The sequence below is a fragment of the Dipodomys ordii genome, unplaced genomic scaffold, assembly GCF_000151885.1.
Source record: "Dipodomys ordii isolate 6190 unplaced genomic scaffold, Dord_2.0 Scaffold9, whole genome shotgun sequence".
NCBI lineage: Eukaryota > Metazoa > Chordata > Mammalia > Rodentia > Heteromyidae > Dipodomys > Dipodomys ordii.
Genome location: NW_012267225.1, coordinates 5,932,746 through 5,945,138, shown reverse-complemented (window position 1 = coordinate 5,945,138; position 12,393 = coordinate 5,932,746). Strand labels below are relative to the sequence as shown.

General features: G+C 42.0%; 1 pseudogene; it reads right to left on the bottom strand.

The window, feature by feature from the left end:
- Nucleotides 1–6,802: 6,802 nt before the first annotated feature.
- LOC105980473 lies at nt 6,803–7,872 on the bottom strand (annotated as a pseudogene).
- Between the last annotated feature and the right edge of the window lie 4,521 nt (nt 7,873–12,393).

The window sequence follows — 12,393 nt, the reverse complement described above, 5'->3', positions numbered from 1 at the left end:
TAGGGAGGTTGAGCATTTCTTCATGTGTCTATTGGCCATCCTTCTTTCCTCTTCAGAGAAGTTTCTCTTTAAGTCTTTAGCCCACTTATTTATTGGGCAATTGTTTCTTTGAGGATTTGTTGTTGGGGGATTTTTTAATATATTTTCTATAATGAAGATTAAGATTATGAGTCATAGTATTCATAAAGTGAATGATAGGTATTATAATGCAGTAAGCATGGACACACTTTATTCAAAAGATTCATACCCTACTTTCTCTTGAAGCAAACAATTTAGATTTCTTATTTTTTTCAATTTAGATATTTTATTTTTTGAATTGTCATGTCAGTACTTGCTAATATAAAAAAATTAGGAAGGAATTGTAAAATTGTTTATCACGTCAATAGTCAATCTATTTTTGTAAAAAAAATTGCCAGTTCTGGGGCTTGACCTTAGGACCTGGGCTCTGTCCCTGAGCCTTTCTGTACTCAAGGCTAATGCTCTACCACTTGGACCATGATGCTACTTCCAGCTTTTTCTGAGTAGTTTATTGGAGATAAGAGGCTCACACAAATGTTTTTTTCTTTCTTTCGATTGTTTCTAACATATTTATAAGATGATTTCTTTGTTGCTTTGTATGTCCCTCCCCCACAGTATAACCCCTGTTTTCAGTGTATCTGGTGTTGGCATAATTTGTGGAGGGGAAGGGAAAAAACAAATTGTTTAAATAGGAATACAGGTAGACCCATTGCAACAATGAGATGTACAAGACGTTATGTTGAAAAATGAACTTTACAACTTTGATTGGGGGGAGGAGGGATAGGGGAGCGGGGTGGGGAGAGGGGATGGGAAGGGATGGGAAGGGGAAACTGGAGGAGGCCACAATGCTTGATAAGAAATGTACTCATTATCTTGCCCATGTAATTTTAACCCCTCTGTACGGTATTTTCGCAATAACAAGAAAAAAAAAAGAAAAAGAAAAGTCTCACAGACTTTTCTGTCTGGGCTGCCTTTGAGCTGTGATCCTCAGATCTCAGCCTCCTGAGTAACTAGGATTACAGATGTGAGCCGCCAGTGCCCAGCTTTTGTGAAATTTATTAACCTTATTAAAACGAACAGAGTTCCTCTATTAGTTCATGTATTGTGTTAATTAAGGGTATTATTTATAAATAGCATAATTCTGCAAGAAAAGAGAGAGAAGTCTTTTGGACCTGGTCCTGATGTGAACCTGTGTCTGCACCTGGAAAGAGCCGGAAATACTGAGGGAGAGAAGGGGAAGCTGCCAGTACAAAAGATTTAGGACAAATGGTATGTTGTTCAAGCACCGGGGGAAAAACATTTCAGAGGTGAATGAGATTAAGAGTGCAATTAGATAAGACTAGGAAGTCTAAGCTTATCCCAGAGGGAAGGACTGAAGGATTTCTGCACTCCGTGGCAGACGTTGGTATGAGCTCTTAGCTTCCAGCTTTGTTCTGTTTGTGTGTGTGTGTGTGTGTGTGTGTGTGTGTGTGCACGTGCACACGTGTGCACGCACGCATGCATGTACATACCACTCCAGGGGCTTTAGCGTGGGTTCAGGACAGATGAAGACACATGTGTCCGTGTGGTGGTCTGGGAGTGTAGGAATGAGTTTGGTAGATGGGGATGCTGAGTCAGGAGCATGGCTGGCCTGAGTGTGGGGACAGATGGAAAAATATTTTAGTGCAACCAGGCCCAATGGACACCTATAATCACAGCACTAGGGATGCTGACACAGGAGGATGTCAAGTTGGTGGTCAGCCTTGGGGTCCACAGTAAGACCTCATCTCAAAATGAAACAAACAGACAGACAAAAACAACCAAGGAAGAAAACCCAAATAAATCCATTTCCTTTTTTTCTAAATACAGGATGATAATTTTCTAAGAATAGTACTTCAACTTCCCTCCACAAGTAAAATAAAAGTAACCTATGGATGGGACTTTGGGGCATTTTTCTGAAGAAATCACAATACTAAGTTACTCTGTGAACAAAACTAATATATACATTATACAATATCATTCATTTAATTAATACACACTATGATGATGTATATTATGTAGAAATACTTTGACTGTTAATCTACTTGCAACTCAAAGCAGGAAACATAAGTATAATTCAGGTGCATCAGTTTGGTTCTTGTTTGATCAACTCCATTGGATTTGTTGTTCTTGTAGGTTTTTTGGGGGGAGGTGGTCCAGTCCTGGGGCCTGAACTCTGGGTCTGAGCGCTGTCCCTCAGCTCTTCAGCTCAAGACTAGCACTCTCCCTCAGCTCTTCAGCTCAAGGCTAGCCCTCTACCACTTGAGCCACAGCACCACTTCCAGCCTTTTCTTTTTGCTTATGTGGTGCTGAGGAATCGAACCCAGGGCCTCAGGCATGCAAGGCAAGCGCTCTACCACTGAGCCACCTTCCCAGCCCCTTGTTCTTGTAGCTTTTTTGAACAAATCGTTAGGCCATGAGGGGTCCTGGAGTTCTACTTATAGTGAGTGGTTACACAATATAGAGCTATGGCAGGATTGCCTTCAAATATCTTCTAGGGTATTCTTGTGTGTTTTCCTCTTTTGTGTGTGTGTGTGTGTGTGTGTGTGTGTACTGATCCTGGGTCTTGAACTCAGGGCCTGGGCCCTGTCCCTGAGCCTCTCTATGCTCAAGGCTAATGCTCTTTCACTTGAGCCACAGCTCCACTTCTAGGTTTTTCTGAGTAATTTATTGAAAATAAGAGTCTCATGGGCTTCCTGACCAGGTTGGCTTTGAGTGATCATCTTCAGATCTCAGCTTCCCGAGGAGCTATTGTTAAAAACATGAGCTGGGAGCACCCAGCTTTTGTGAACCTTATTAACCTTATTAAAACTAACAGAGTTACTCTATTATTTCATGTATTGTGTTTATTAATGGTATTATTTATAAATGGCATAATAATGCACAGAAAAATGGTACCAACAGCAGACAGATAAGTCATCTGGACAACTGATCCTGGTGTTAACCTGTGTCTACACCAGGAATAGTAGGAAATACGGGTGGGCGGGAGGAGCCACTAACAAAAGGTTTAGGCCAAACAGCAGGGGAAAAGCAGTTCAGAGGTGAAGGAAAATAAGGGTGCAATTAGGTAGGACTAATAAGTCTAAGCATAGCTTAGAGAAAGGGATTAAAAGATTTTCACACTCAATTTATGTAACTGTGCCTTCATGTACTTGCATGCCAGGCTGCTCACCAGGGGAGGGTTGTCTGCTTGGGGCATTTTCTTCCTACTTCACAATACATATATCTTATCAGGCTCCATGAAGGGAGACATATCAGGTGAAGAATTCCACCACTTGAACAGGAAGTCTGTGATGTCTAGACTCCATCAGATAACCCTCCATCCCAGGAAGGCCTCATCCGGGATTCCCTCTAGACACATTAGATTTTAACCAAGAATTTGTCAGAATAGGGATGGAAAAGAGCAATGTGCTTGCTCCCTCCTATATTGACGTGACTCCCAGTCTGCCCTGTGGATCAAGCCTGCTGCTGTTCCAAAGGGGGCCAAGTTCATTATAAAAAGCAGAAACACAGCCGGGCGCCAGTGGCTCACGTCTGCAATCCTAGCTACTCAGGAGCTTGAAATCTGAGGATCGTAGTTCAAAGCCAGCCTGGGCAGGAAAGTCCGAGAGACTCATCTCCAATAAACCACTCGAAAACCAGAAGTGGTGCTGTGGCTCAAGCGGTAGAGCACAGGGACAGTGCCCAAGCCCAGAGTTCAAGCCCCATGACCGACCAAAAAAAAAAAAAAAAAAAGTAGAACTTCTCCCAGCACTGGCCTTCTAAGTCATCTCATTTGAATAAAGAATGTGATCCCATTGCCCGGTAGTGGCTAGGAGAAGGCAACAGATGCAATGAGCACATCTAAAAGCCTTTGAGCCTGAGGAATCCCCAGCTCAGCCTGCAGAGGTCTCAGAGCTGCCCTCTTAATCCCTATGGCATCTTTCTCTTCCAGTTCTTCAGGTTGGTATAATGGATGACCAGAACAGGAGTCAGAAAGATACCCTGAAAAGTTATATATTGTCTTGATTTTTTTTTTCTCTAAACAGGGAAATTTCTTTTCTAGTCACTGCTGGATAAAATAGCTAATAGAAAGTAGATTATATAGATAATAATAATAATAAAATAGTTACTAAAAGATAATAGAAAATTTCTAGTTACTGAATAATAGATAATAGGTGTAGTAGATTTATCACACTAGAATCAGTTTGTTTTCTTGTAGCAACTGTATACGGTCTGATACTTTATATTATTAATATTTGCATTGAAGTCTCAATTCCTTCAAATTTTTTATTGTCCTTTTGTTTCTAATTTTGTTTTCTACTTTTTCTTCATTATTGTTAGTTTGTGTATGTTTGTGTCCATTTCCTGGAGTTGATTTTATTTTTATGTTTATATTCGTTTTTTTTGGGGGGGAGGGGTCCGGTCATGGGGCCTGAACTCAAGGCCTGGGCGCTGTCCCTCAGCTCTTCATCTCAAGGCTAGCGCTCTACCGCTTGAGCCACAGCGCCATTTCCGGCTTTTTTTCTTTTTGCTTATGTGGTGCTGAGGAATCAAACCCAGGGCCTTGAGCATGCAAGGCAAGCGCTCTACCACTGAGCCACCTTCCCAGTCCCGTCTTCTCATTTTCAGTTTGAGTGGGAATGTCTAGACCAAAGAGATCTATGATGGGTTTGTTAACTCAGCATTCTTCTGTATGTTCGCTAAAGCTCAGATCAGAAGTTGATGTTCCCTGAGATTTTCACTGAGTAAGCTACCAGGACATACTTACTTAGCATCTGGTGTCTGTTGAATCAAAAGCTGGTCTTCTGTGTTGAAAAGGATGATGTTGAAGCCTTGGTGTATCAGCCCTGTGAATGTGTGTGCATGAGTTCATTTGGAAGTGAGGTCACTGTGGATTCTTTGCATGTGGGCCCTTCTCCTCTCTCCACACCCTTGTGCTAATTTATTAAGGATACTCATGGAAATTGTTCTTTCTCCCATTTCAGCATACAATTATGATTTAAAAGACTAACTTCTTAGTATTTTTTGTTACAGTCCTGGGGCTTGGACTCAGGCCTGAGTGCTGTAACTGAGCTTTTGTGCTTTTGTGCTTGAGTTATTGTGTTCAAGGCTGGTACTCTACTACTTGAACCACAGCTCCTCTTCTGACCTTCTGGTATAAGAGTCTCATAAACTTTCCTGCTCAGGCAGGCTTGAAACCATGATTCTTAGATCTCAGCCTTCTGCATGGCTAAGATTATAGGTATGAGCTACAGGTGCCTGGTCAAGTTTTCAATGTTAGTACTGAATTCTATGTATTCTGCATTCCCATTTATTAGTTCTTTTTTTTTCCCATTTATTAGTTCTTTTTTTTGTGTGTGTGTGTCTGTCATGGGGCTTGAACTCTGTGCTTGGGAGCTGTCCCTGAGCTCTTCAGCTCAAGGTAAGCACTCTACCACTTGAGCCACAGAGCCACTTCCTGTTTTCTAGTGGTGAATTGGGGATAAGAGTCTCATGGACTTTCCTGCCTGGGTTGGCTTTGAACCATGATATTCAGATCTCAGCCTCCTGAGTAGTTAGGATTATAGTTGTGAACCACAGGCACCTGGCTATTTGTTAGATCTATTAGATCACCACAGTTAAGATCAGTGTTACAGAACATCCAAGAAGGTGAATGTCTTATGTCACATCAGAAACCAAAATGCAACAAAGTACAGTTCAGAGATTTAGACTTTAAATTATTGCAGAAATTTTGAGCATAAAGAAACAAAACAGTAAAAAATAAAAAGATCATAAACTAAGAATTCTGTTTAAAATTTAAAATAAGATGAGATAGCAGATCTTTTTGTTTGTTTATGCAGTACTAGGGTGTGATCTCAGAATGGGAAAATCCATGAGACTTTTATTTCCAGTTAACCACCAGAAAACTGTCAGTGGTGTTGTGGCTCAAAGTGTTAGTGCACTAGCCTTGAGTAATAAAGCTCAGGGACAGTGAGTACTCAGGCCCTGAGTTCAAGCCCCAGGAATCTATAGACAATTGCTCATCTTCTAGCATTTACCAGCCCAAGAATACTATGTTCTATCACATTGGAAAGTAGGAACTGTAATGTTAGTTGTGGAAAAATATTAAAATTAACTGCAATGGAATAAAAGTGACAGGATACATGCATCTGGGGGAATGACACTGAAGTATATGGGAATTCGTTAACAATATAAAGGAATTTTACAAATTAATTTCATAATTTTAGAAGGCACTTAGTTCTTTCAGTTATTGACAAACCAATAGGATTAAAAAATGGCTGCTGAGCTGAGTGCTGGTGTCTCATGCCTATAAAAGTAGCTATCAGAAGGCTGAGATCTAAAAATTGCAGTTCAAAGCCAGCTTAGGCAGGAAAATTCCCTGAGACTTTTTAAAAAACTATTTATTGAATATTTACCATCAAATTTTGTTAAATTCATTATCTGGCAGCATATCACTTTCAAGTTAAAATGTGAGAAACAAACACTAATATTTACAGTTCTTTTAAGGAATGTTATATAATGATACATTAAGGCGTAAATTCTTTCGTCTTATAGTTCTTCAAAGAATAATAGTAGAAAAAGTGATGGAAAATCTTCAGTATGAGATTATGACTAAGATACATTTTACAAAACTATGGTGGGAGATGACAATAATCCCATCCAACATCCTGGATTAGATCCCTTCAGGAGAGACTGATAATTTATACAGAAAAACTTTAAAATTTACAGATAAAGGCAGTTTAATATGGCCACCAAGAAGTACATCTTTTAACATATACAACCTTCAGGCCACAGTTTTGAAGGTCTGAAGTAGCAAGTTGGTTTGATGAATTAGTCGATTGGCACTTATGAAGACATTTATTGCCTTACCATCTTTAAAGTATGTTTTCAGGGGCTGGGAAGGTGGCTCAGTGGTAGAGCGCTTGCCTTGCATGCCTGAGGCCCTGGGTTCAATTCCTCAGCACCACATAAGCAAGAAGAAAAAAGCAGGAAGTGGCGCTGTGGCTCAAGTGGTAGAGTGCTAGCCTTGAGCTGAAGAGCTGAGAGACGGCGCCCAGGCCCAGAGTTCAGGCCCCACAACTGGACCCCCCTCAAAAAAAATAAATAAAATAAAATATGTTTTCAGGGTATCACTGAAACCTTTAGAGTACTTTTTGGAGTACAAACTCTTTCTTTTGTTGTTTGAGTGCCCTGTGGTTTCAGTATTTTTTTTTTTTTTTGTCGGTTGTGGGGCCTGAACTCTGGGCCTGGGCACTGTCCCTCAGCTCTTCAGCTCAAGGCAAGAGGTCTACTGCTTGAGTCACAGTGCCACTTCCGGTTTTCTGGTGGTTAACTAGAAATAAGAGTCTCATGGACTTTCCTCCCCAGGCTGGCTTTGAACCATAGAACTCAGCTTCCTGAGTGAGTAGCTAGAATTACAGGCGCCAGGCTAGTATTGGTATTTCTTGAAGACATTATTCACTGTATCAAGTAGTTCTTTTTATTGCACTAGCTATGTCCTTAATTGTTTGCAGAAACCTCACTCTGTCATTGATCTCATCTGGGATCTTACTGAGACTCTGTTTAAGTCCTCATGTCTTTTAATTTAGGTCCCAGAATTCTGGCTCTGGTCATTCAATCATATGCTCTTCTATACTCAGCTGCTATAAGAAGAAGGACTCTGTGAAGTTAACTTCTACGCTTTTTTCATAATGTCTTGTGTGAGTCCTGGATTTTCTTTTTCATCCTTCATGAAAGCGATTCATTTACTCATTCCAAATCATTAAACACAGGATACATGACTGTATAGAGGGGTATAGAATCCATGGAAGTGGTCTCAGCATCATTGTTCATCTCTTCCATTGTCATCCTCATTCAACAACAACAGTAGAAAAAGCAGTGCTAACATGCAGAAGAATCTTCATTCCCTGCAATCTTTCTTTTCTTTTTTCATGTTAAAGAATGGGGCACAAAAGATACACAGATCAGCAACTGAGACTCTGACTTCACTTCCCACATCTAGAGTCCCCCCTCAACTACCGGATCAATTCACCACAGGACCTGAGAGGAACCCTGTGAGACTCTTTTCTGCAATACAAGACTGAAAACACTGTAAGTGGAGCTGTGGCTCAAGTGGTAGAGTGCTCAACTGGAGCAAAAGAAGCTCAAGGACACTGCACAGGGTGAGTTTGAGCTCAGGACTGGCACCTCAAAAAAGAAAGAAGGAAAGAGAGAGAGGGGGGAGGGAGGGAGGGAGGAAAGAAGGAGGGGGGAAAAGAAGGAAGGAAAAAGAAGGAAGGAAGGGCTGGTGACAAATTGAACTAGATATATGTTAGTCAATAAAGATACATTGTCACAGAAATCTATGGGAAATTGGCAAATTCCGTTCTAGTGTGGAGCACATAAAAAAAATGAGGGATATTGGGCTGGGAAGGTGGCTCAGTGGTAGAGCACTTGCCTTGCATTCATGAGGCCCTGGGTTCGATTCCTCAGCACCACATAAGCAAAAAGAAAAAAATGAGGGATATGTAGCCAGGGAACACATGAGATAATATCAATACTAACACCCACCTGTGGAACTAGGGCAGACAGAACCCCGTGGATGCAGAAACTTTCTCACAATTCGTGTGGGTAGGTGGTAATAGCTGAGCCTTTAGGGATAAGCTGAGCAGGTAGCCAGCATTATGTAAGAGCACATTTCTCAGCAGAGTTTCAGGCTGTTACAAAACCTGAAACAGGAGGAAACCAGACACAGAGTGCCTAGAGTAGAGATGGGGGGAGGCTCACCACCCCTCTGGGCCCCACACATTGATTCATCCCGGTAGGGCACTGAGGACTTGGCTGGCCTTCTTGCCCTGGGGAGCCATGCTGTCCACAGCATATCCCTTTCCTCCCTTTCCTGGTATATGTGTCCCTTTCTCTCCTGTGGCCATGTCACTTCTCCATCTGCAGTTTTATGAAATGTGAATTTCATAAGATAGGGCTTCTCCCAGTCCAAAGGACACAGAACAATCTTCAGGAAAATCTCTTCTGGCTTCCTTGTAGACCTGAGCAAAGGGGAACCTTCCTACTCCATACAGTCACATTGTCATCTCTCTCAAGAGATTTCTTCACTCCCCTCCAACATTCTGCTGGATGCTGCTTTTATTCCAACCATATACTTAATGGGCAAAGTTTGACAAAAGTGGAATTTTATACCATTTACTAGATCTAGGTGGCCTGGCCTCTAAAAATGTTTTTTCCTTCCTTCCTTCCTTCCTTCCTTCCTTCCTTCCTTCCTTCCTTCCTTCCTTCCTTCTTTCCTTCCTTCCTCCCTCCCTCCCTTCATCCCTCTCTCCCTCTCCCCTCCCTCTCTTCCTTCCTTCCTTTTCTTCCTTCTGCCCTCCTTTCCTCCTCCCTTTTCTTTTTCCTCATCTTCCTCCTTCCTCTCTCACTCTTGTTCTCTTACTCTTTCTATCTGCCCGCCTGTCTGTCTTCTGTCTGTGGTCACAAGATAGGAGCTTGAACTCAGTACTCTGTCATTGGTTTTTTTACTATGAGGTGGCACTGGAATCACTTGGACTATGCCTCCAGTCTGGAATTTTGCTTGTTAATTAGATCTGAATCCTACAGCCTTCTCTTTCTTGTCATTTTTTTTTTTTTGGGTCCGGTCATGGAGCCTGAACTCTGGGCCTGGGTGCTGTCCCTCAGCTCTTCAGCTCAAGGCTAGCGCTCTACCACTTGAGCCACGGCACCACTTCCAGCTTTTTTCTTTTTTCTTATGTGGTGCTGAGGAATCAAACCCAGGGCATTATGCATGCAAGGCAAGCACTCTATCACTGAGCCACCTTCCCAGCCCGCTTTCTTGTCTTTGAACTATGATCCTCCAGGTCTCAGCCTTTTGAGTAACAACACTTATAGGTATATGAGCCACCTGCACCTAGCCATGTTTTGACAACTTAACCCTACCCTTTTTCTGAAACACACACACACACACACACACACACACACACACACACACATACACTACACACATCCCACCCAGCATCCCTAGCCAATATTGTATAGAACACCAACCCATAACCACCAAGCACCTGTAATCTTACCCATAATCTGCCCCATACAAAATCTGCCCCTACACAAATAATAATCTGCCCCTACACAAAATGACTCATCTAAAAATACCCCTAAGACTACCTTTGCACCCCTGCCTCTTGCTGCACTTATCTTCCCTAGCCCATTAACTACATAAAAGAATAGCCACAGGCCAATTTTTCTTTTGTGGTTACATATTCTTGGCTGCCTTATTACCCTGTAAAAGTTGTTTTATTTCATCCCTTGCTTTTTATCCCTCAATGGGATATAGGGTCCCGCGACATATTCTTGACTCATAGTCCAGTCTTAGGCTTATGCCCATGTTTCCCTCATGTCTTAAATCCAATGCAGGGAGTTAGTGTGAGACATCTCGCTAAAATGTCTATATGGGAGATGGTAGTTGTGGAGTTGGTGAATATCAAAGGTGGACCTACTGAGACGTTTAAGCAGGAGTTAGTTCAGGTTGTGAAGGGCATGTTCATCAGTGGTACCACTCTGTGATAAAGAGCAAGTCTCATCACTTGAGGATCACTGTGAGCCTGTGCCTTGTTCATTTCTTTGCTCAGGAGTTGCATCTCAGACAAAACTGAGACTTCTGAGTTTAGGGCTTGTGGATTACTTGATTCATCTCACAAGACCCAACTGTTTTTGTTTCTTGTTTTTTGTTTTTGTCGGTCATGGGGTCTGAACTCTGGGCCTGGGTGCTATCCCTTAACTCTTCAGCTGAAGGCTAGAGCTCTATCACTTGAGCCACAGTGCCACTTCCACCTTTTTCTGCTTATGTGGTGCTGATGAATAGAACTCAGGGCCTCATGCATGCAAGGCAAGCACTGTAACATTGCACCATCTTCCCAGCCCAAGGCCCAACTGTTTGTTGCCTACAAGAAAGACATCTCACTTGCAAAGGCAAACAGGTTTAAAATGAAAAAAAAAAAAAAAGAGAAAAGAAAGCCCTAGAAAATTGATTCCAAAAGCAAGCTGGAGTATCTGACAAAGCAGACCTTCCTCAAACCAAATTAATCAGAAGAGGAAAGGCTACTTTGTACTGATAAAGATAACAATCCATCAAGAAGATATAATAATTGTCATCACAGGGCACCAGTAATTTTAGCTATTCTGGAGGCTGAGACCTGAGGATCATGTTTCAAAGCCAGCCACGTCAGGAAAGTCCATGAGACTCATCTCCAGTTAACCATCAGAGCAAAGGGATTCATCTCACTCTAGATCACATGGACATAACAGACATCTATGGAATATTCATGCAACACCTGTAGAGTACAAATTCTTCTCAGTAGTCCATGGAACTTTCTCCAAACTAGGTTAAATTTTAGGTTATACATGAAGTCTTAACAAATACAAAGATGTTGAAATAGGAGGACTAAGAGTTTAAAAAGCTAGCTTGGGTTACACAGAGAAGCCTCTGGGAGTGGAGAAATGAGTTTGGCAGAGGGGGATGCTGAGTTCAGGAGCATGGCTGGACTGAGTGTGGGGACAGACTGAAAAATATTTCATTGCAGTTGGGTTCAGAGGACACCTGGAATCATAGTAGTAGGGATGCTGACACAGAAGGATCTCAAGTTGGTGGTCAGTCCTGGGGTATACAGTGAGACCTTGTCTCAAAATAAAACACAAAATGGGGCTGGGAAGGTGGCTCAGTGGTAGAGCGCTTGCCTTGCATGCATGAGGCCCTGGGTTTGATTCCTTAGCACCACATAAGCAAAAAGAAAAAAGCCGGAAGTGGTGCTGTGGCTCAAGTGGTAGAGTGCTAGCCTTGAGCTGAAGAGCTGAGGGACAGCGCCCAGGCCCAGAGCTCAGGCCCCACGACCGGACCCAAAAAGAAAAAAAAAAACACACAAACAAATGAACAAAAAAGCAACAAAGAAAGAAAACCTAAACATGTCCATTTCCTAAATACATGATGAAAATTTTTCTAAGAATAGTACTTCAACTTCCCTCCACAGATAAAATAAAAGCTATCTATGGATGGGACTGTGGGAGTACTTTCTTTGAAGAAGTCATAATACTAAGTTGGAAACAAATATATACATTACACTTGTCTAAATGATCCTTCATTTAATTAAGACACACTATGATGGTGCATATTATATAGAAATACTTAACTCACAGGAGTTCCTGGAAAACTGTTAATCTACTTGCACATAAAAGAATGAAACATAGCCAGGCGCTGGTGGCTCACGCCTGTAATCCTAGCTACTCAGGAGGCTGAGATCTGAGGATCGTGGTTCAAAGCCAGCCCAGGCAGGAGAGACCGTGAGACTCCTATCTCCAATAAACCACCAGATAACCAGAAGTGGCACTGTA